The 23,853-nt window shown below is 40.9% G+C and overlaps 1 pseudogene; it reads left to right on the top strand.

Moving 5' to 3' along the window:
• The first annotated feature begins 329 nt into the window (after positions 1-329).
• LOC143435470 (cyclin-dependent kinase 2-associated protein 1 pseudogene) lies at positions 330-11,298 on the top strand (annotated as a pseudogene).
• The last annotated feature ends 12,555 nt before the right edge of the window (positions 11,299-23,853 follow it).

The raw sequence follows: 23,853 nt of genomic DNA, 5'->3' as shown, positions 1-23,853 counted from the left end.
TGCCATAAGGAAACAAAACAAACGTATTAAAGAGTCCTCAGATTTTCAGTAGCTCCCTTTCTGCCTCTATATGTGTGGCTGAGATTGAATTACACAAAAAGGCAGCTGGAGACCCTGTGAGGGGTGAGATGAGCAAAATGACTCTAGAAGTAGTACAGGGGTTACACCGAGACTGACTGGTCTTTGGAGTAAAATGACTTGTTATACCACAGAAATGCAGCAAAGCAAGAAGAGCTCTTGAGGGGAGCTCTGGCCCATGTGGGAAAGTAGGGATCCCTCCTTGTAGGCTTGGGAAGAGGGGTAAGAATTTATGCTATGTACACCAAAGATTTTATGCTTGTAACTGACATGATTGCAGTAGTTCCCATAGACCTCCTTCACTGCAAGACAGAGGTTCTCAACATAGCCTATGATCTGTAGAAAGGACCCTTTGCAATGTCAAATGACAGTTTGCTTCCACTTTGGAAAAGGCATTGTTCCCAACATGAAGAGGTATCCATTGCTGCTCAGAATTCTAGAGTGCTTAGAATGGTCTTGCTACTAGAAATATCCCTAATGGTCCTTAATGTCAGCTCCAGAAACTCTCTATATGAATGACTATTATTAATAATAATATTAAATAATGCATTACTATTACTTAGTTGTCTAAATTTCTGTTGAATCTCTGTATGCTATATCCCATCTATTTGTCAATATTTATCACATTTTTTCTACTGAAAATATTCTGTGCATCAATGTTTTCCTTGCATGTTTGTATATCTACTATCCATATAGTCTGTAAGGATCCAGGGACTTGAAGTTGCAGATGGTTATAAGAGGCCAAGTGGAGGCTGAGAATTAAGCCTTGGTCCCACAGAAGAGCAGCAAATGCATTTTAATGTCAGTCCAGGACTCATTCTCTCTTTTTCTATTTGACGTAGCATCTGCAAGCCTAAACTGGCCTTGAAGACATAGTCTTCCTGCCTCAGCTTCCAGGGGACTGGGAGTATAGTTGAGTCTGCTGTAACTGAACTTAACAGGATTTTATGGTGCTTAGTGCAAATCTAAAGTAGACATGACCTATAAATAAAATGATGGAGATGAGAAAATGTACAGAACCCTGAGCAGAAGATGGAGACCCAAGGGAGGTCCAGATTGAATTAGGGATTAAGCTCAGAAGGCCAGGGTAAACTTACCATGCTAGAGGCTTCATCAGGGGCTGTGGAAACATGTTGTATACCAGATCTGATCCTGGATTGGGTCCACAAGTGCTCTGGAATTTTTATATCTCCCAGAGGGTTTAAAAGAGTCTATAAACCCAGGCTGGGGACTGGATCCAACATTGGGTTAGGCCACCCTGGTGTACAGAATGAGTTCCAGAACACCCAGAGCTACATTGTAAGAACAAAAAAATGAACAAACAAAATGAGTTAGGGGACTGGAGAGCTGTCTTTCTAATGCAAACACTCACTAGCCCTAAAGTATTGACCATAGTCCCCTAAACCTTAACATGACAAAGTATAAAACACTCCCACACCTAGACCTGGCCCTACCTTACATCTTAGAGATAATTTATATTCACGGATATGGTAATTGAATGTTACAGGAAATAATGGATAAAATATGAAACCTATCAGATTTTGTATAAAAAAACAATTTTAATGCCAACACTAACCCTAAGACCCTCACCATAATCCCCCAACCCTAATCCTAACCTTAACATAACCATAACAAAATACTCCTTCCTTATAAAAAAACAAAACTAATATAACCTTACCTTGCATAATAGGCATAATTTATATTAAGGGACATGGTAATTTGATGTTAAGTCAAAAATGGGATAGAGTATGAAACCTATTGAATTCGGTGTAAAACTTTCCCAAATATTGAGATTAGAAACTCAGTTTTTGAGAAACATGATTGGACCTTGTTTGAGGCATTAAAAAATTTAAACCTGTATGTAGGGTGATGGTGGCACATGCCTGTTATCCCATCACTCCGGAGACAGAGGCAGATGGAACTCTATGAGTTTGAGGACAGCCTGGTCTATAGAGTGAGTCTGAAGACAGCCAAGGCTACACAAAGAAAAACCCTGTCTTGGGAGGAAAACAAAACAAAAAACCACCACCAACAACAACAAAATAAATAAAACAAAAAGTTTAAACTTGCAGTTACTGGGCCAATAGATAATTCTCTGATGCTTTATAGCTCTGTTACCTTGAGTTGGAATGACTGGAAAAGTGCTCTGCAGCTTCCAGATGGAACAAAAGCTATTAACCTAGAAATGGTACACCCAGGCAGTGTGGTGGATTGAAGAACTTGAAGCCATAGAAGTCTCTCCACCAAAGGTGAAGACTAAGGAGCAGCACTCAATATCTATAGGGTCTTAGGGGCTCCTCAAGTATTATACTTTGTTCCTACAAAATGCCTCTGCCTCGGTGACAATTGTTTGTCAGGAAGTCAGCTGCTTTTAGCCCCTCTGGTGGTCAAACCATAACAGAGCCTGGCATGCCCAGGTCTGCCTGACATGCGAAGTCCAAGTAACAAGGTTTGGCTGTACAACAATTCTTAAACATTCTCTTTCTTTTTGTCTTTCTGTCTCTCTCTGTCTCTATGTATATTTTTATATAATTGTGTATCTGTGTGTGTGTGCGTGTGCGTGTGCGTGCGCGCGCGCGCGCAAGCGCACACGCGCACCTATTTGCTGACTCTTGGGCCTTAGCAAAATGTATTGAAATCTGCTCTAAAACTGGAAAAAAGCAAGTTTTTACAATCAGATATTTGGTCTAAACACGCTTGGATTTTTAAAGCAAAATATGATATCAAAATATCTGTGAGGGAGGCATACTCTAACAAAGATATAGAAGAAGCCAGACATAATAATATCATTGTGATCAACTATCCAAGATCAATGCAACCAGATAAAAGATGAATCAGGAACAAATACCTAGAACTAGAATCAAAAGGGAAAATGACACATGGGAATAAATACTACCTACCATTAAGCTAGAGAAGGTCACTTGTAGGTGTTTATTGCCACTACATCAGAAACTAGGACATCAAGGAACACACTGACTAAGACACTGGATAGATTAATGCAATATTCAGGCACCCTGGCATGTTATTAATACTATTAGCCAGATGTCTGTGGCACACAACTTTAATTCCAACACTCAGGAGGCAGAGACAAGAGACTCTTTGAGTTTGAGGTCAGCCTGGTCCACAGAGTGAGTTCCAGGACAGCCAGGGCTACATAGAGAAACTCTATCTTGAAAAAAAAAAAAACAACCAAATGACCAAATACTATCAAAGGTTGTGAAAAAATTCTCAGATAAATTTCAATTAGATACAACTCTACTGGTAAGGCTACACACTGTAAGATAGATGTATTTAACTATACAATACAAATACACTTCAAAGGACCATTGGGCACATAGAGGAGTAAATATACATGAACAATGGCAGACAACTTTATAGGAGTAGACATAATAGTAGCATGTGCTCTACACAGCAAGCCTCCATGAACAATCTTTGGTTCTGGTACATGGCCTTTGTCCTAAGTTTATAATAATAGACTCTGACAAAGGCTCATACTTCACAGGCAAAATGACACAAGAACTGGCAAATAATTAGATATATAATGGAATTTCTATATACCATATATCAGGAAATATGTAATTCCATGATCAAAGAACAATTAATGTCTGGTTAACTTAACCTGCAATTGGATTTTATTAATAAAGCAGCTTTTACCCTGACCCAGCTGGGACTCAGCCTATCTATAATATTTTGTTCTTTTCCAACATCTGGACTTCAGCAACACCTCCAATAACACCTGGAGATATTAGGCACTGACTACACTATTTGCTTCAGTAGCACACTGGTTGAAAGATGAAATGAAAGATAAAGGTGGCATTGCCACTTTCAAATTAATGTTATCACAACTTAGTGGGACATAGTATTAGACTAATTACACAGACCCTAATTGGTCTATAGCACTACTTATGACTTTACTACCTTAATAAGTTTTATCAGTTCCACTCACTTTATATGCAAATTGGTTTTGAGATTTGGCCTCCCAGATATGAGGGAGGATGTTGTTCCAGACCTATCTCAATTGGGAGAATAATCACCAGATATACCATTATTTGAAAACATAATAACCATTCTAAAACTTTTAAACAAATTTGTACTTACTACACAACCGCATATTGGGATCAGATTTTGCTTTGGTCCTGGAAGACAAAAATGAAATTAGATCTTAAGACCTAATGGTAGATACATAGCCCATCACTATCCTCACACTTTATTTTGCCTTAATTGTAGTCTTACTGACCTCAGTTTTGAACTGGCTCTATATCAAATACAATGAACACCTCTATCCAAGCACTATACACCTACTGGGATACCACACACTGATCACTAACACTGAGAATGAAGTGGATCAAACCTCTCTTTGTGTACAAGAGGGTAAAAGGCCCTCTTTGAAACTACTACCACTACTGTCAATGCAGTCATCTGGACCTAGCCCACTATATCCATTCACCCCAGAACTCCCCAATATTGTAGAAGGATGGAAGGACTTAATGCAACCATCAGACTTAATAATACCAATGTAATAGCCATCTACTGGAATGCTACAGAATGGCCACACAACCCTGTTGTCTTAGTATCTCCATTGCTGTGAAGAGACACCACAGCAACTCTTATAAAGGAAAACATTTAATTGGGGCTGGCTTACAGGTTCAGAGTTTCAGACCATTATCATGACGGAAAACATGACAGCATCCAGGCAGAAATAATGCTGGAGAGGTAGCTGAGAGCTCTGTATCTTGATCCACATGCAGCAGAAGGAAACTGATGTGATGTACTGGCCAGACTTGAGCTTTTTAGACTTCAAAGCTTACACCCAGTCACCCACTTCCTCCAACAAGGCCACACCTACTCCAACATGGCCACACCTCCTTATTGTGCCATTCCCTATAGCCAAGCATTCAAACACATGAATCTATGTGAGCCATTCCTATTCAAACCACCACATCTGTTGAACTGCACATGATAGTAAATGCAAACAGGCCATGCAGAATAGTAAGCATTATAACCCATGACTTAAGAGCTTTACCAACCAAGACAAACACAATAATCCTACTAACACCTCTAGAAATACTAATTGTTGAAAATATCTGGAGGATTACAGAAAGACACACACACAAAAAGCAATTTATGCAGATCACTGGATATGCTTAGAACAAACATAAAATCGATGTTGATCAACACATTTCATCTGCTGGGATGCCCTCCCTACAAGATGAGTTTTTAATTATTCAAAGCTAATACTCTGATAGAAATTTTACAAGTAGCACAGCCATGGAAGTCAGCTTTACATCAATTCTGGTACCCATCTGGGGTAGAAAAAGATGAGGACTGGTAGAAACTAAGGTATCCAACAATAAGAATGACATAGCAACAATAACAACCAAACTGCTCCCTCTCAAGCCATATTTTAATCCATCCAATGACAGTATATCCTTCCCATTTAGAATACAAGAAGGAACAGGTTTTTTTAAAAAATGAGCAATGACAGTATATATTGTGTTTTAGGCTTCATTAATTTTCCATACTTTGAACAACTCTGTCCACCTATGAGGTGAAGGATTTCTCACAGGTATCATCTTGGGACAGCTAATCTCTAATATCTTTTAATCAGATACCCCATCATTATGGGATTCTAATGCTTTTGGAATGTATTGGGAGATAACCAATACCCACTTGTGTCTACTGAACCCAAATGTCAGCCCTACTCTTTAGCAAGCTCACAACAAAAAGGTTTTAAAACAACCAAACACTTACCCTCCTAAAGTCCTATTCCTCGTGATTTCACATTATTGGAAACCAAGCTACTGGGCACATGTAAATTTAATTCTATCACAGCCCCAAACTGTAACTCTACATTGCCTAACTTTGAAATTATTTGTGTATGTTTAGAAGTAAAACAAAACCTTTCACTTTTAGGGAGTCACAATTTAACATTCGCGGCAATCAACTTGTAGGAAACTAGTTAGCTTATGCAGAAAACCCCAACTCGGCAGGCGCTCAGCCGGGTGCGGGGACATGGAGCCTCCCAGCCCGGGCCTGGACCTCGGCTTCGCCGCCACCGCTGTGCTCGCAGCCTGGCCCGACTCTGCCCGCCGCCCCGCCCGCGGGGATGCGGTACAAGCCGAACTTGACCACGCACAAGCCTGCCGCCGCCCTCAACGCCCGAGGTGTCCACTCACCGTCTACTAGCCTGGCGATCTCCTCCCACTATCGCTAGCTGCTGAGTGACTGTGGGTCTCCATCGCTAGGCTACGCCCAGAAAACTGGAAATAGTCAAGTGCCTCAGAGTAAATATGCAGAGCTGCTGGCCATTATTGAAGAGCTGGGGAAAGAGATCAGACCCACGTATGCAGGGAGCAAGAGTGCCATGGAGAGGCTAAAACGAGGTATCATTCACGCCCGAAACCTGGTTAAGGAGTGCTTGGCTGAAAGGGAACGTAATGCCTTGTCCTAGCCCCTGGCCAGTCTGAAGACCCATCTTGCTACTCCGTGGAGATGAGAGGCTTTGTTCAAAATGGCAGTAATTTTTCTGCCACAGTCATCAAGCTCTGAACTCACCCTCAGAAGATTGGGAAGACATTTTGCATTAACTGACGATGTGCATTTTAAGTAGTTAGGAATGACCCAGCTTTTTTTTTTTCTTTCCAAGCATTTAAAAGATGTTTGTGAAGCCACTTCACAGCAAGCTATCATTTGTCCCCAAATACCAGTGTCCCCTTTCACCTCCATTCGGATACATTTTCCATTTGCATCACCCCAGTTGACTTCCCTTCCATGAGCCCACCTGCCTCTGAGGAGTTGAGTGCAGACCACAGCACATTCGCTTAGTAGCTAGCCCTCCTGTGTACAGTGTAGACGCAGCTTCATGGAGCCACTCTGCTTAAGCGTTTGCATGACTGAGTGCTTTGAAATCAATCTTTAAAATGCACAGGTTATAAATACAGAAAAAAGAGCAATCTACCCAACCTACCAAGCACCCTGCAAATGCCCGTCCTGAAACTGTAGATCTCAGTTCCATGTTTACTGTGAGCACATCACAACATCTGGAAGAAAACGACTGAAACTGTTGCATCTTTGTATTTGTTACTTGATGTAATAAAGCTTATTTTCATTTAAAAAAAAGAAGAAAGAAAAGAAAACCCCAACTCTAAAATCACTGTCCAACGCAGATGGAACTTATCTGGAGAAGAGTGTCTCCTAGTGGTATGGGGTGGTACTACAATGAGATGAACACTCATACTAAGCTTTGGCTCAATGTAACAATCCTGGCTGACATAATAACCAAACATTACTAAATAACCAAAACATTACTAAAAGCATCTAGTGTGATGGATCAGGCATCAAATATATACAGTGATCAAATATATATAGCAGTCATTAACAGTTAATCAGGAACTCACATCCATTTAGTTTGATGGTGATTATTGGCTTGCTGTATATTGCTTTGATTCTGTTTACATATATGCCCTGTATCCCTGATTTCTCTAATATCTTTAACTCGAATGGGGAGTTGGATTTTTATCAAAGTCTTTTCAGTATCTATTGGGACAATCATGTGATTTTTTTCTTTCAGTTTGTTTATATAGTGGATTACAATGATGATATTAATATATTGAACCATCCCTGCATCCCTGGGATGAAGCCTACTTGATAATGATGGTGTTTTTGAAGTGTTCTCTGATTCAGTTTGCTAATATTTTATTGAGGTTTTTTGCATCAATGTTCATAAGAAAAATAGTCTGAGAATTTCTCGTTGAGTGTTTGTGTGGTTTGGGTATCAGGGTGGCTGTAGCCTCACAAAATGAGTTTGGCAGTGTTCCTTCTATTTCTATTTTGTAGAATAGTTGGAGGACTGCTGGTATTAGCTCTTCTTTGAAAGTCTGGTAGAATTCTGCACTAAAACCATCTGGCCCTGGGCTTTGGGTGGGGGTTTTAGAGACTTTTTTAATGCATCCTGAGTTTTATTATGTTCTAAAGGTAACAGAATCCAAAGGCATCTGCATCCCCACACATGCTCAGCTGCTGAGTCATGATTGGTGGAGAATCATCCATGAAGCATAGAGGCATATGAGCTCAAGCATCTTGTTCACTAGCTCATGCTCAGCTGTTTTTCATATATTACCCAAACCAACTGGCCTAGGGCATGGTGCTGCCCAAAGTGGGGTGAGTCCTCCCACACCATTCATCAATCTGACAACCTCTTAAAGACATTCCTCAATGTAGGTTCTCTCTTTCCAGATGCGGTGGTATGGATCTTGGGAGACTTTTGGTGACTGTTCTCTCTACCTTAGGGTTCATAGGGCTGTTTAAATAGTTTTCCTGAACTAGATTTAACTTTGGTAAGTGGTATCTGTCTAGAAAATTGTCCATTTCACTGAGATTTCTCCGTTTTGTGGAACACAGGCTTTTGAAGTAAGACTTAATGATTCTTTTAATTTCCTCAGTGTCTGTTGTTATGTCTCCCTTTTCATTTCTGGTCTTGTTTACTTGGATACTGTCTTTCTGTCTTTTGGTTAATCTGGCTAAGGGTTTGTCTATCATGTTAATTTTCTCAAAGAAACGGTTCTTGGTTTCATTGACTTTTTGTACTGCTTTCTTTGTTTCTAACTGAAATGATTTTAGCCCCAATTTTGATTATATCCTGCCTTCTATTGCTCTTAGGTGTACTTGATTTTTTTCTACAGCTTTCAAGTATACCTTTTAAAAATATAATTTTATTTTTTACTTATTCATTTTACATCTCACTCACTGATCCCTCCCAGTCACCTCTCCCGCAATCCTTCCCCCATCTCCCTCCCCTTCTCCTCAGAGTAGGTGGGGCCTCCCTGGGTATCTCCCCACCCTGTCACTTCAAGGCACTTCTCCCACTGAGGCCAGACAAGGGAGCCCAGCTAGAAGAACATATCCCACATACAGGCAACAGCTTTTGGGATAACCCCTGCTCCAGTTGTTTGGGACCCACATGAAGGTCAAGCTGTACATCTGCTGCATATGTTTGAGGAGGCCTAGGTACAGCCTGTGTTTTTGGTTGTTGACTCAAACTCTGACAGCTCCAAGTGTCCAGGTTACTAGACTCTGTTGGTCTTCCTGTGGAGTTCCTATCCCATTCAGGGCCACAATCTTTCCTCTTATTCTTCCATAAGAGACCCCAAGCTCCATCCATTGTTTGGTTGTGGTGTCAGTATCTGATTCAGGTGCTGTGGGAGCCTCTCAGAGGACAACATGCTCCTGTCTGCAAGCATAATAACAGAGTATCATTAATAGTGTCAGGGATTGGTGCTTACCCATGGGATGGGTCTCAAGTTAGGCTGCTTATTGGATGGCCATTCCCTCAGTCTCTCTGCTTCCTCCCCTGTGCCTGCATTACTTGTAGACAGGATAAATTTTGGGTTGAAAGTTTTGGGGATGGGTTGGTGTCTCTATTGCTCCACTGGAGTTCCTGTCTGGCTATAAGAGGAGACCTTTTTAGACTCCATATGCCCAATGTAGTGAGACATAGCTAAGGTCACTCTCATTGATTCTTGGATGCCTCCTTTATCCCAGGTATCTGTCTCGTCCTAGCGATGCCCCCACCTCCAACACCTGACACTTGCAGACTTTTTTTAATGTTTTAACATATTTTTTTATTAAAATTAAAGCATGGTATAGAATACCACCATAAGATATTTAGAATCGAGAAATTCTTAGGTAAATGGATGGAACTAGAAAATATCATCCTGAGTGAGGTAACCCAATCACAAAAGAACACACATGGTATTCATTCACTGATAATTGGATATTAGCCCAGAAGCTTGAAACACCCAAGATTCAACTCACAGACCCCATGAAGCTCATGAAGAAGGAAGACCAAAGTGTGGGTGCTTCGGTTCTTCTTGGAAGGAGTAACAAAATACTCAAAGGAGCAAATATGGAGACAAAGTGTGGGACAGAAATGGAAGGAGAGGCTGTCTGGAGACCATTCCACCTGGGTATCCATCCCATGTGCAGTCACCAAAGGTAGATGCTGATGTGGATGCCAGGAAGTACATGCTAACAAGAGCCTGATATATTTGTCTTCTTAGAGGCCTGACAGAATCTGACATATTCAGAGGCTGATGCTCACAGCTAACCACTGATCTGATCAAGGGATTCCCAATGGAGGAGTTAGAGAGAAGACTGAAGGAGCTGAAACGGTTTGTGGCCCCATGGGGAGAGCAACAATACCAGCCAACCAGAGCTCCCAGAGTCTAAACCACCAGCCTGGGAGCACAAAGGGAGGGACCCATGGCTTCAGCTATATATGTAGGGGAAGATGGCCTTGTTGGGCATAGGTGGGAGAGGAGATCCTTGATCTCATGAAGGCTGGATGCCGAGTGTGGGGGAATTAGAAGGTGAGGAAGTGGGAGTGGGGGTGTAGGTGGGGGTCCATCCTCATAGAAGCAGGAGGAGGAGGGATGGTGTGGGGAGCCGACAGAAGGCGGCTATCACCCTTGCAGCCATCTTGAGCCATATACCCTGATAAGAGATTTGATTACAGTAGCCTACAACAGCTGAGCACACTCTGATAACATCTTGTTTTAGATACCCAGGATCTTCCCTTGGGTGTGTGAGACTTAAAGCTGTGATTTAGAGCCGAGACTTAAGGGTGTGACTTAGAAATCAGATTTAGAGACAAGACCTAAGGGCATGACTTAAAGGCATGACTTAGAGGCGTGGCTTAGAAGTGAGACATATAAAAGGTGAGAGGCAGACAGAAGAGTTCAGTACAACTTGGAACTAGGAATTAGGTTAGAGAGTACAACTTAAGAGTACAACTAGGAGTAGGAATTAGGCACTTGAGTCTTGGCACTTGGAAGAAGAGCTTGGAATTAGACATTAGGCACTTTGCACTTGGAAGAAGTAACTTGGAACTTGGAGGTAGTAGGGACTAGGAACTAGGGACTAGGAACTCAAGACTTGGGACTTGAACTAGAAAGAGAGACTGAAGAATAAACTGGATTGAATCACACTCTGTCTGGTTTCCATTCTTCACATCCGTCCTCACTCTCTCTTGCTGAACCCTGACCTGTGGACTGGAGCAGCTTGGGGCAGTGGGCTCTAACGACTTAGCTCCCAAGGCTTTTGGCAGTGTGGGTCAAACATCGATAGAGCAGTCCCAGACATTTTGGCCCCCAAATGTAGGGCAGCTCTGGGGTAGTGTGGTTCTCCACAGATGGGACACAGGGGGAGAAATGGGGTAAGGGGATAACATCTGAATTATAAATAAAATATCCAATAAAGAAAAAATTAAAATTAAAAAAAAGATATTTAGAATTGTATTTGTTGTTTGCTTGCTTTGTCATTCTGTATGTGTTTGGCTATGGCAGGTATCAAGTGAGGAAATGGAAATGATTTGTATAAAATATGCTTTTGGTAAAACTTCTTAGATGGAGGGGAGTTGCTGGGTATTAAACCAGTGTCTCATGCAGATTATTTTCTCTGCTTACAAAAAAAAATCTTAAAAACACCTTTATCCCTTGTAAACTCCTAAATTTTAGATATATCACATACTTATCTGGGCAATAATTTCATCTGATTTTGAATTCTGTCAATAGCGAAATGATGGTTAATTCATGTCCAAAATCAAAGAGGATCAGGGATGGATGTGTGGCTAGTGGAAGAGCTCTCGTCCAGAGTGTGAGCCTAGAGCATCATCTCAAGCCCCACAGCCAAAGAGAAAATGGCTTCAAACTAAATCCTAAATGATTAAATACTTAACATCTGAAATGACCGAGAATCTGTGCCTAGGGGAAACATAGTTCTAAATAAACTATAACATTATCCATGGAACTTAGTGGAAAATTTTTTCATGCTACATAAGACACAATCCAGGAAAAACCATATAGCTTCATGGTTAAAATGATTTAAGCAGTATTTTAAATATTTTAAAATTATAAAGGAGAGATTGGTTAAAAATACAAACTGCTCTTCCAGAGGATGCAGTTTCTAATTTTCGCTGCCAGATGGTGGCACACGCCTGTCTACAACTTCAGTTGGAGGGGATCTGCTGCCCTCTTCTGGCCTTCTTGGACACCAGATAGGCCCATGGTACACATGGTGCAAAACACCTATACACTTAAGAAATAGATCTCACTGTTAAAGCACTTGCTTAGCATGTAAACGTGTTTGGATTTGATTCCCAGCATTAAAAGGAAAATATAAATTGCATTAAGATGAGACAGAAAAGTCCATTTCTATCAAATTCATTCATTATATTAGTCTCTCTCTCTCTCTCTCTCTCTCTCTCTCTCTCTGTCTCTCTCTCTCTCTCTTTCCTCTCTCTCTCTCTCTTTCAGTGCTAAGGATTGAACCCAGGGAAGAATTATTTCACTCAGATGGGTTTTCTTTAGACTTTGCTACTCACGATTCAAATATTGGGCTAGAAATACGGTGTAGTGATAGAGGGTTTACCCAGCACGTTTGCTTCCTGGATTTGATCCTTAGCAGCGTCACTTCCTCAAGTTCCCCTCCCTTCAAAAAAGGCAGGAAGAAAGAATCAGTCAGTTTTCTTTCTGAAGAAAACAAATCTTCAAAACCTTAGCCAGGCAGTGCACACCTACACTTTCTACTTGCTCAGAAGCAAGGGCTTCACTTGAGCCTGGGAAGACAGCCTGATCCTGCAGGTACCCACAAATCCTCTGCCACCCCTCCCAACAAAATCATTAGCCCTGGGACCAGCACCAATAGGCTTTTGAAACTTCAGAACATTTACCAAACTTTGGAGGGATGTTTCCACCATTATTAAGACATGTTTTACTCTATGATACCAGGTTCTTCCACCGTGTATTTAACATGGATTTAACATGGCACACTGTGTAAAAGAAGCAATGCATTTTGAGAAGCATAGGTATCAGTGTGACAGATATTAGAAGCCAATTTGTCTATAGCTGAGAAGACTAAGTGGCATCACTCCTGGGGACACAGACAGAGGTTCAGCTTCTGTGTGACAAGAGTGGTGGCAGTTATGGTGTCCTCCAGGGAGCACGAAGTCCTGCTGATCACTGACAAGCTAGTAGTAAGTGCTGTCTATGCTTGCTCAGCTAGGACACTATTTTCAGCTTCTTTGTCAATCTTTGCCAGTCGAAGGTTAAGAAAATAGAAATGGACTCAGGAGGCAGAGGCAGGTGGACCTCTGAGTTCAAGTCCTTCTGTCTAAAGAGAGTTCAAGGACAACCGGGACTACACAGAGAAACCCTGTCCTGAGGAGAAAAAAAAAAAAAGGAAAAAACAAAAAAAGTAATGTGTATTTGCCCTTTGCAAAATGGAAAACTTTAATTTTAAAAGTTCTGAAGGTAGGTGTGTTAATCCTGTACCCCAGCAGTTGGGAGGCTGAGAGAACACAGTTATATCCTGAGGGCTACATGTTGAGGGACACCTAGAGCTAGGTAGCACCAGCCAGAAACTATATAGTGAAACATTGTTTCAAAAAAAAGTTTCTAAACATTTTCTGAATGATTTTCAAAGTTCTCTCTGTCTCTCTGTCTTTCTCCCTCTCTCCCCCTCTCTCTGTGTGTCTCTGTCTCTCTGTCTCTCTGTTTCCCTCCGTCTCTCTCTCCCTTCCCTCCGCCTCCCCCTTACCCCCTCACACACACACAAACACACACATTCTTCTTTCACTGTTGGATTCATTATTCTAGACTCAGTGGGTTCTTGCAATTTCCTCTGATTTTAGAGAATTCTCTAAAAAATTGAAAGTAAGATGTGGCACATAGCATTCAGGGGGCTCAGATGAGGAGTGTAAGTTAAAAGCCAGCCTGGCCTACCTAACCAAACCCGGTCTCTAACGGGCGAGGAATGGGTCTAGAATTTAAGTTTATTGAAAAAAATCCAAACACTAAAACTATTTGCACAGCATTCTGAGTTTGATCTTTGCCCCAGTATAGGCAAAGGCATACAACTACAAAATGAGTCAAAACCTTGACAAAACTTTCCCACTGTAAATGACTTGGGATGAGGGTTGTGAAATATGTACAACATATTTATAGTTTTCCTTCTCCAGTAAGGGAACAACTAATAAAGTGGCAGTTGCTACAAAAAGAACTAATTCTAGGTCTGGGAAGGCGGTTCAGTGATTAAGAGCACTGGTTGCTCTTCCAGAGGACCTAAGTGCAATTTCCAGCTTACAACCATTGGTAACTGGAGTTTCAGGGATCCAATGCCTTCTGGCCTTTGTATGTACTGGGACATGGATGGTGCACAGACAAGCATGCAGACAAAACACACATATATATATAGATAATAAAAATATTTTTAAAAATACAAATAATTCTGTTAAGTTTGCTAAATGTCCATATTTCTTCATAATCAACTTATACTTATAACATGCCCACTTATATGCTCCATGCATCTTTCTCTGCCTGTGTCCCATCTAAGCTATGATAGAACATGAAGAATGAAGGGAAAGGAAAGGGAGGAGAAATGGAAGGAAGAAATATCCAACACTTTTTTTCTTTTTTCCATTTTTATTTAATTATTCTGTTTTCCTTTTTCTTCTCCCTGTCCCTTTAAGATAAGGTCCCTTGTATATCAGGCAGGCCTCAAAGTTGATTTGTAGCCAAAGATGCCCTTAAATTTCTGATCCCCCTGCCTCTAATTTTCAGATGTTAAGATTATGGGCTTGTGACATCTCACCCCAAAAAAAGCATAAGCTTCTTGAAGACAAGGGACACTGTTTTATTTACTGCTGCCTCTCTAGAAACTTTCTGTTAGTTTGGCACTTACGAAATACTTTTTTAGAAAGAAGAGAAAAGTTTACTAAATAACAAGTACTTGATGACTGAGTGGAATTTAATTTAAGAAAAAAGCAGTGTTTGTGAACAGGTTTCAGTATCTCTCCATTTTTCCCAACAAATGGTCCTGGCTGCCGAGTCTCATACATGAGGAATGAAATCTCCCTGAGTAAAGATGTACAGTGTGAAAGTCAGTTTCCCCTTGTGATAGAGGTTAACATTGTAAGCTCTGTAAAGCCACATGGTTCAGGCAATGTTGTGGTTAAAAATCATGTACTTGACAGAAGAAACTCCAGCACGTATGCCATTACTGCCTCTATTTTTTACTTCACATAATAAAATTTAAAGAAAGAAAAAACTCATAATTGTTAGGATTTAGTGGCAGAAGGTCCTTGGTGGATTGGGGCCAAGATATGCTGCAAAGAGACCACACCATGCAAATAGATCTCAGGAGAGAGCTTTATTGGGGATGTGCAAATGGCCATCTCAGAGTCAGGACATGAAAAAGAGAGACAGAGAGACAGACCAAAAAGCACTGAGTTCCTGAGAGCAGGCTTGAGGACTGCTGATTTCTAACATTAATATTCATTTATACTGAAAAACAAAACCTTTGCTATTACTACATTAATTGAAATTTGGAATTATATTTATAAATAATATTTGTACATTTATGGAGCCATGTTAACTTTCAACCCAAGAATAGATAGCATAAAATGAAATATAGATATTTTATAAGGAAAATCTATTCTTCTCCTTGTAAAATATACACAGTAAACTTTGGTACCTATAACATTTAAAGTAAACAATTTTAGCTTACAATTTAATTATGATGCTGATGGGGTATGTTCAGAAAGTTATTCATGAAAAGTTCTAATTTCTTACACATAGACTTCCCAACTACTTTCTTCTGTTTATTCAGAAAGGATAGGAAACTATGGGGGCTAACATCCTACCTTCTTGTTTAAGGGACTGACCCAATCTTCTACTGGAGATTCCCCATTGCTTTTGACTTACTATATTCATTCCACTATTTTAAGTGTGATTAGTTTGATTCTACACTGACCTTCTCCTGACACATAAAAGTCTCAATAAGAAAGTATACTCATTAGAGTTGGCCTCAGAAATAGATAGGTTTTTAGGCTGCTCACTGGATATACAATCAGAATAAAAGATATACAATACATACACATCAGAGAGAGCTGCTGGGTTGGTGCCAGAAGTTGAACCCAGGTCCTCTGAAAGAACAGCAGTGCTCTTAAGCACTGAGTACTGTCTCCAGTTCCAACTAGTAGGTTTAAATCTTATTTTGCAATGGGACCTGGTGGCTCATGCCTTCAATCCCAGGTAGATGACTGTAAGCTTGAAGCTAGCTTGGTCTGCATAGTGAATTCTAGGACAGTCAGGACTATGTAGAGAAACCATGTGTCAAAACAAAACAATCTTATTTTGGAAGGGAAAAAAATGGATTTCTGTCCTGAAAAATCCATTTGTATTTGTGTAAAAGCTCTTTTGTTCCTTTTGCACCCAACTCTTCTGCATAAAAGGTCAACTTGAAAAAAAAAAAAAAAAACCACAACCAAGATTGAAAGAAATTTAAATTATAATTACTAAACAGGTACATCAAAATTATTGTGACAGAGAAAACAAAAGCCTAGGGAGGTGTGGAAAAAAATGAAGCAGGCAGTGAGATACTAAAACCATGCTTAACTGTCCTTCTTCTGAAAGGGGAAAATCAACATTGCCCCAAAAGGTGCTGTGGTCATGTGACCCTCAGATGGTTGCTGAGCCTTCCTCCAATCAGACAGATATGACAGCAACTAAATATCTCCAACTAAATTATTTTACAGCTGACTGCTTGAGACAGTCCCCTGAAACCAGGGACTCAACCAAAGTATTCAGAATGAAATAGGAACAGAGAAGAGGGTAGAAGGCTCCATGATGACAGACCACACTGGGAGAGTAGCCCACTACCTGACTACGGATGTCCTGATGTGATGGGGATGACCACAAGCATGACAGTAAGGTTATGAGGTGGGAAGAAGTGAATGGAAGAACACAAAATCTGTAAACAGGTCCTTCTGGTCTGGGCCCAGGAACTGAGCAGATCCAAGACAGCAGCTCTGCCCCCAATCACACAGAACCCAGAGGAAGTGGGGCTCTCAGGAACTCTAACCTGGGCAGTATCTTAGGTAAGCAGACAGCAATGTTCACCCCAAACAGGGAGTAACTGGGACCCACAAGGACCCAAGAAGTCACTCCCGGCCCAGAGCACTGGTTCCTTCCAGTCTGGGCCAGAACACTGGGCAGATCTTGGGTGGCAGCTCTGCCCCCCAATCTCCAAGAACTCAGAAGAAATGGGCTCCCAGAGCTCTAACCTGGGCAGCATCCTGTCTGCACATGAACACTGAGCAGATTTTGGGCCCCAGCACTTACCCCAGTAGTTACACACACCCCACAAAGTTCTGATACAACCAAGATAATAGGAAAGACAGGCTCCAGTCAGGGACAGGGCAGGTAGCACTAAGGAGATACAGATGGCAAAAAGGCAAGCACAAGAACATAAGCATCAGTAACCCAGGGTACTTGGCATCATTAGAACCTAGTTCTCCCACACTAGAAGTCCTGAATTCCCCATATCACTAAGAAAGCAAGATTCAAATTTAAAATCACTTCTAATGATGATGATAGAGGACTTTAAGAAGAACATACATAACACTCTCAAAGAATTTGAGGAGAACACAGGTAAACAGGTAGAAGCCCTTAAAGAGGAAACACAAAAATCCCTTAAAGACTTACAAGAGAACACAACCAAACAGGTGAAGGAATTGAACAAAAACATCCAGGACATAAAAATGGAAGTAGAAACAATCAAGAAATCACAAAGGGAGGCTACCCTGGAGATAAAAAACCTAGGAAAGAAATCAGGTGTCATAGACACAAGAATCACCAACAGAATACAAGAGATAGAAGAGGGAATCTCAGGTGTAGAAGATACCATAGAAAATATCAACACAACTTTCAAAGAAAATGCAAAATGCAAAAAGTTCTTAACACAAATACCCAGGAAATACAGGACACAATGAGGAGTCCAAACCTAAGGATAATAGGTATAGATGAGAATGAAGATTCCCAACTTAAAGGACCAATAAATATCTTCAACAAAATTATAGAAGAAAAACTTCCCTAAAGAAAGAGATGCCCATAAACATACAAGAAGCCTATAGAACACCAAATAGACTAGACCAGAAAAGAAATACCTCCCGTCACATAATAATCAAAACACCAAGTGCACAAAACAAAGAAAGAATATTAAATGCAGTAAGGGAGAAAGGCCAAGTAACATATAAGGCAGACCTATCAGAATTACACCAGACTCTCACCAGATACTATAAAAGCTAGAAGATGCTGGACAGATGTCATACAGACCCTAAGAGAACACAAATGCCAGCCCAGGCTACTATACCCAGCAAAACTCTTAATTACCATAGATGGAGAAATCAAGATAGTCCATGACAAAACCAAATTTACACAATATCTTCCACAAACCCAGCATTACAAGGATAATAGCAGGAAAGTCCAATACAAGGAGGGAAATTATACCCTAGAAAGAGCAAGAAAGTAACCCTCTTCCAACAAATCCAAAAGAAGATAGCCACACAAAGATAACTTCACCTCGAATAACAAAAATAACAGGAGACAATAATCACTGTTCCTTAATATCTCTTAACATCAATGGACTCAGTTCCCCAATTAAAAGACATAGGCTAATGGACTGGATACATAAACGGGACCCAGCATTTTACTGCATACAGGAAACCCACCTCAGTGCAAAGACAGACTCTACCTTATTGTAAAAGGCTGGAAAACAATTTTTCAAGCAAATAGTCCTAAGAAACAAGCTGGAGTAGCCATTCTAAAATCTCCAGCCCGAGAACACAAAGTGGGGGAGGACCTCAAGGCTCCACTTGTATAGGTAGTTGAGGGTGGCCTTGTCAGGCATCGAGTGAAGTGGGCAGCCTGGTACCTGAAAGTTTGGATTCCCTGGTGTTGGGGAATTGCAAGAGCAGGGAGGTGGGAATGAGAGGATGGTGAAAACACACCCTCATAGTAATTGGAGGAGGGGAATGGAGTAAGGAGTTAGGCATCAGTGGAAGTGGAGGACCTAGGTGCCCGAAAGTTTGGATTCCCTGATGTTGGGGAAATTTGAGAGCAGGAAGGCAAAAATGGGAGGATGGTGGAGTATACCCTCATAGAAACTCCAGAATTACATGGATTAGACATGACAGAGGCAGGCAGCCAGAAGACTAGATTCCAGAATTCAAACAAACAATTATCTTGATGCTAAAATTTGTTTTGAGAATTTTTATATTGCAGAATACATAGCCTTGGTGTATCTACTCATCAGGCAAGCTGAGCAGACCTGCTCAACCCTCTGATGTCCTGGAATTCCAGCTGGATGCAGTGAAGACACAATGTCAGAGGCTTATCAATTTACTCTTCCCCCTGCCCCTCTTCTAATATCTCAACACCCATAATCAGCTTGAAGAAGTTAATGAAGAGTCGGCACCCCTATTCCCTGGGCTTGGGGACTGAGGTGGTTAATATTGGGCTGTCTTTCTAGGGAAAAGTAGTGGTTTTGGTGGAACAGGGAGGATTAGCTAGGATTTATTGCATAGCCATAACCTACTGGTAGAAATATGTATAATTGTTATTAAGATGAAGTTATAATTTCTTTTTTTCCTTTTTTATGGGATATTTTATTTACATTTCAGATGCTGTCCCCTTTCCACATTTCCCCTCCCTAGAAAAACCCCCATCCCATGCCCCCTTTTCCTTTTGCTTTTATACAATTTTTAAATGTTAATCAAAGGCTTTATAAGTTTCGTAATGCTCAATCAAAAGTGTAACCCAATACCAAACCTAGATATATATAAACTATCTTTGACTGTTTGGAGACCCGTGAACATCTGCCTTCATGCCCCCTCTCTCTTTCTCTCATTTTTAGAACAGAATTTTATTCTCACATGAAAGCGCAGGTTGAGGCTGCTGTGGGAGCTGCCTCCCTTCCTCTTACTCCCTCCTCCTCTCCTCTTTGGTTGCAGGGAGAACACAGTTGAGGGAAACATGCAATTACAAGGCAATGATCAACTCTAAAGACAAAAGGTTTGCTCCAAAGAACTCAACATAATTAATCCAATTATGTCAACAGCTGCACTGAGTAGGATTAAGACATTAAGGGGGAAGTGTTTCCACAGGGTGGCCTCTTGAGTTGTACCAGGAGGGCTGCTTCAGGGACATGAGAATCTGAGGCAACGTGGGAGGCAGCTTTGGCCGTTTGCTGGAATTGAGCTTAAAGTCAGCCAGCTGGCCACCAGCTCCCACTCAGTGCCTGGGGATGACTCATGGATGGCATTTACTAAGGCTTCTGCTGCTGACCCTGCCGTTCGCTTTTGTTTTCTATAGTCGTTCATTTGGTTTAGCATTCCATTCTTCTAGAGCAGTGACTCTCAACCTTCCTAATGTTGCAGCCCCTTAATACAGTTCCTCATGTTGTGGAGACCCCCACCCCCGAACAATAAAATTATTTCATTGCTACTCCATAACTGTAATTTTGTTACTTTTAGGAATCATAATGTAAATATCTGATGTGCAGAATATCTGATACATGACCTCTGAGACAGGGTCGTTCAACCCACAAAGGGGTCATGACCTACAGACTAAGAACCACTGCTCTAGCTTCTTATTGGGTTTTCCTTCCACTATGCTTCTTGCAATCTTAAGAGTAGAAATTACACTGCTGAAGCCAAGATACGTGTACTACTAAAGAAACTATAGTAAGTCTCAATTTGGGTGAATCAGATTTCAGTTGTGAAAAGTATCTTCTGGCAATTTAAAAGATTCAAACTTGAGTCATTTGGTCATCTTGTATACCAGATTCACAAGCTGAATAGCACAACTTCAAGGACATAAACAGGAAAGGGCCTCATTCCTAAGTTACTAACCAAAGGAATACCTGATAGGCAGTGGACCACGTTTTCTTTTTATCAGTATGTCTGACCTCTAGAGTTAAAACTAACTTCATGTAAAAGAAAATATCTCCTATTACTATTGCCATGATAAAACACTATTATCAAATCAACTTGGGGAGGAAAAGGGTTTATTTTAGATTCTGTCGCCACATCACTGTTATCACTGAAAAAAAGTCAGGAGAGGAACTCAAACAGGGCAGGAACCTAGGGGAAGGAACTAATGCAGAGGCCACGGAGGGGTGCTGCTTACTGGCTTACTCCTCAAGGCTTGCCCAGTCTGCTCTCTTATAGAACCCAGGACCATCAGCCCAGAGATGGCACCACCCACAATGGGCTGAGCTTTTCCCCTGTCAATCACTAACTAAGAAAATGACCTACAGGTTTGCCTACAGCCTTAGTTGAGGTTCCCTCCTCTGTGATGACTTTAACTTGGTGTCAAGTTAACATAAAACTAGCCAGTACAGAAGGCTACAAAGCATTTTATTATCACATGGATTCTAGATACAATCTATGCTGTTAGTACATACATACTTCATGTTTATGCACCTGTTTATATATTTATTGGTGAACACTGCCACCACAAGTGTCAGTAGTAGGATATGTATTTCATATACATTAACCTACATTTACATAATACAATTTAACAACCAAAAAAACCCTGAAGCTCAGAAAGGTTAATAATTTGACAAAAATTTCATTCTTCAGTTAAGGTAGAATTTTTTGAATGTCTGTGTACCTCTAAACACCAAGCATATGGTCTCATTCCCTTGCTCTGGTAGTCCCATGTCCTATTTCAGAGCTTGGTGGGGTATTGTTATTGTTGTTGTTATTATTTTATTATTATCTTTATTATTAAAGTTTCATAATGCATATATTATATGTTTAACATAATGTCCTTCAATGGATAGTAAGAAGTTTGTAGCGTTCTAAAGTTATACAAGGTAGAGACAAAGTATTGATGCATAGGCATAACTAGTAAGATCATATGAAACTAAATGATTATCCTTTACATTATGTTTTATTGTTTGTTTGTTTTTGTTTTTGTTTTTTTGTTTTTTTATATAGGGTTTATTTGTGTAGCCCTGGCTGTCCTGGAACTCACTCTGTAGACCAGGCTGGACTTGAACTCAGTAATCTGCCTGCCTGTGCCTCCCAAGTGCTGGGATTAAAGGCGTGTGCCACCACTGCCCAGCTTACATTATGTTTTAATAGTATAGTATTAACCTCCCTTCATTAAAGAAAGCTGAGAGAAATCGCTGGGGTATATTGAGAATGTAAATATCTAAAATAACCCATAACACAGAATACTGTATTATGATTTTGCATGCTTTAAACACATTGGGGATAATGAAAACACTTCTGGAAATGGGTATAAATGATTTTTATCACAATCATGGGGGAACCCAGTAGCAAAAGACTTTTGGTAACTTATGTAAACTACCCAGGTTTTTAGGCTGGAACTAGGAATTAAGTTTATTATACAGGCCGGGCGGTGGTAGCACACACCTTAAGTCCCAGCACTTGGGAGGCAGAGGCAGGTGGATTTCTGAGGTTGAGGCCAGCCTGGTCTACAGAGTGAGTTCCAGGACAGCCAGGGCTATACAGAGAAACCCTGTCTCGAAAAACCAAAAAAAAAAAAAAAAAAAGTTTATTATACAGAACTATTATAAACACCACATATAAAAGTCACAATCAAGGTAGCTGAAGTCACATCATGATAGCGAGAAAGGACAAATTTAGATCGGGTCTACTACTGCATCCCTGTGAACTGCTGTGTGAATGAATCCATGTGCATTGCTATAGTAGTATATGCCAGTGTGTTTCTGTACTAGTACACCATTGAGCCCTGCTTTGCCCTGCTTTGTGGCTGTAATGCTAACCTAGGATTTGCTAACCTCAAGGTTGGGAACCTATTAGCCTCTCTGCCTTTGTTCAAACTGGCAAACAATAAATTGTGGGATGATGGCCCACAATAACCTTTAAGATCCTTGCTTCAAGGAGAGACTGGGCCTTCTGTCTCTGTGTGTGCCTGCTGTGTGTGTATGTTTCTTCAAGATCTTGAGATTATGACTATGGTCTTAAATTATGCATTTTAAACCCTAAATTACAAGGTGTAACTTTAATTTTTTCAAACCTTCTTTTTTCTTTCTCTTTCTTTTATTTTTATTGGATATTTTGTGTATTTACATTTCAAATGTTATCCCTTTTTTTAGGTTTCCCTTCCAGAACCCACCCACCCCCATCCAATTCACAGACCATATGAAGGTCAAGAAGAAGGAAGACCAAAATGTGGATGCTTCAGTCCTTCTTAGAAGGGTGAACAAAATACTCATGGGAGGGAAAGGGTGGGAGGTACTTGGGAGGAAGAGAGAAGGAGGAGGGGAAAAGGGGGGCAGGATCAGGTATGAGAGGAGACAGGGATGATATACAGAGGGTCAGGAATTTGAACAGAGGTGTGTAGCAATGGGTGATGGGGGACTGGGGGTAGCCACTAGAAAGTCCCAGATGCCAGGAAAACAAGAGACTCCAAGGACCCAACAGGGATGACTTTAGCTGAAATACACAACAAAGGGAAGGGAGAACCTGTAGAGACCATATCCAGAGGTTAGGCAAGGCCCCTGGTTGGGGATGGGGCCACCCACTCATTTCCAAATTCATGCCTTATTTTTAATGGTGGTTCTTAAACACTTTAACCTCCCTTGTAGCCCACCACCCATCAGAGGTAGTGGAAAAGAAAGTATTCGGGGGAAGTGGACCTGTTTAGAAAGTTCTTTGGAGCAACTTCCATCTGTGTTATGTGGAAATCGGCAGTTTAGTTCACAGGTTCGCAGGCAGCAGCAAGTTGATCCACTCATAAATACCCCTCGGATACACCAGCAGTCCAGTTCAGTAGAGTTGGGTTAGCAACATCGGTGACATGACCTAGCAGAGACAGCCAGGCCTCAACCTCTGCTGGATTGCAGGAGGGGACCAACAGGAACACCAGGAAAAGTTCTCAGCTG

This window comes from Arvicanthis niloticus, chromosome X (genome assembly GCF_011762505.2).
Source record: "Arvicanthis niloticus isolate mArvNil1 chromosome X, mArvNil1.pat.X, whole genome shotgun sequence".
NCBI lineage: Eukaryota > Metazoa > Chordata > Mammalia > Rodentia > Muridae > Arvicanthis > Arvicanthis niloticus.
The sequence above is the reverse complement of the archived record's forward strand: the minus strand, read 5'-3'. Positions and strand labels throughout refer to the sequence as shown.